The following is a 1,754-nucleotide window of genomic DNA, read 5'->3' as shown; positions in this document are numbered from 1 at the left end:
AAATATTTCTCGGGAAATTTCATACAAGGTAGATACTCAGAAGTTAGCCTAGGTGTACCTCTTAGCCAAGGAAATTCATAAAAGAGGCGAAAATCATCAATTTTCGTGGCTTTTTGCAAATATATCGCGACCTTTAGGGCTAGATGAAATATTTTTAGCTGAAAATGCTCCTCGTGAAATTTTTTACAAGGTAGATACTCAGAAGTTAGCCTAGGTGGACCTCTTAGCCTAGAAAATTCATAAAAGGAGGCGAAAATCATCATTTTCGTGTTTTTTTTGCGGTTTTTTGCAAAAATATCGCGACCGTCAGGGCTAGATGAAATATGTTTAGCTGAAAATGCTCTTCGTGCAATTTCATACGAGATAGGTAACTGAAGATTTGGCGTAAAGTCACCTTTCACCTTCAACTTTCATGTGTGAGGAAATATTCATTGTAAAACAAAGTATTTCTATGTACCATTTATTCACGTAAAAACAGTATTTTCACTTATAATTGCACAAGAGGTTTGTATTTTACCGAGTAAATTTGGGTTGTTTAGGTAATGAAAATCTGTTGCCTAGCAATTAGACGAAAAAAACTGTCAACTAATAAAAATGCGACACCGAAGGTGGAGCATTTTTAGGTTGACAGTTTTTCGAGTTCAATTGCTAAAAGGAAACAGATTTGAATTGCAGCAACCCAAATTTACTCGGTTTAAATGCAAACCTCGAGTGTAATTCGGCAGGACAAATTAACGAACAAGAAATTCACCAAACTAGTCAATTATTGACAGACGTCAAACTAGTCATATGGGAAAGGATAATGCGATAATTGGTGCGAAAATGAATAAGTGAAAAAACCACTAGTGCATTTGTCGCTGGAAAAGTTGCAGGTAACTTTTGCCGCTGTCAAAGTGACAATTTCACTGCGGCTTATGCGATTTTTTATACATGAGTTGAATTGTCATATTAAAATATTCACACATTCATTTATACCTCAACGTAATCATTACCCTTATACTTATCCAAATCAATTCGTACTTTTTCGATCAGACTTCTTAATCAAAAGTTATAGACTAGAAACCAATTTGAAAAAAATTCAAAGGGCTGTAACTTTTGAACTAGTAGCCCAATCTTGGAACTGTTTGAAATTATGGATTCTACAGGCCACATTCTATAAGAAAATTTTTTTCCGGGTCGATCTAAGACAATTTTTTTTCGGAGCTCAAAAAAAGGCAGTGTATAACCTTCCTTTTTTACCAAAAATCGACTGCACCAAATTTCTCGGGAAAACACTTTTTCTTATTAATTTTGGTGCGTAGAATCCAAAACAATTCGTACTTTTTCGATCAGACTTCTCAATCAAAAGTTCTAGACTAGAAACCAATTTCGAAAGAAAATTCAAAGGGCTGTAACTTTTGAACTAGTAGCCCAATCTTGAAACTGTTTGAAATTATGGATTCTACAGGCCACATTCTATCAGAAAATTTTTTTTCCGGAGCGATCAGAGACAATTTTCTTTTCGGGTCTCAAAAAAAGGCAGTGTATAACCTTTCTTTTTTACCAAAAATCGACTACACCAAAATTTCTCGGAAAAACACTTTTTCTTATTAATTTGGGTGCGTAGAATCCAAATCAATTCGTTTCAGAAAATCAGGTAAACCTTCTCTACCCGACACTTAGGAGTTAGGACACACGAGAGAATATTATATTCGTATACTTAATTATAAAATGTTTTGGACATAATACTTCTTGTTGTAGGTCTGAAGAACGAA

This window comes from Photinus pyralis, unplaced genomic scaffold, assembly GCF_008802855.1.
Source record: "Photinus pyralis isolate 1611_PpyrPB1 unplaced genomic scaffold, Ppyr1.3 Ppyr1.4_LG6, whole genome shotgun sequence".
NCBI lineage: Eukaryota > Metazoa > Arthropoda > Insecta > Coleoptera > Lampyridae > Photinus > Photinus pyralis.
The sequence above is the reverse complement of the archived record's forward strand: the minus strand, read 5'-3'. Positions refer to the sequence as shown.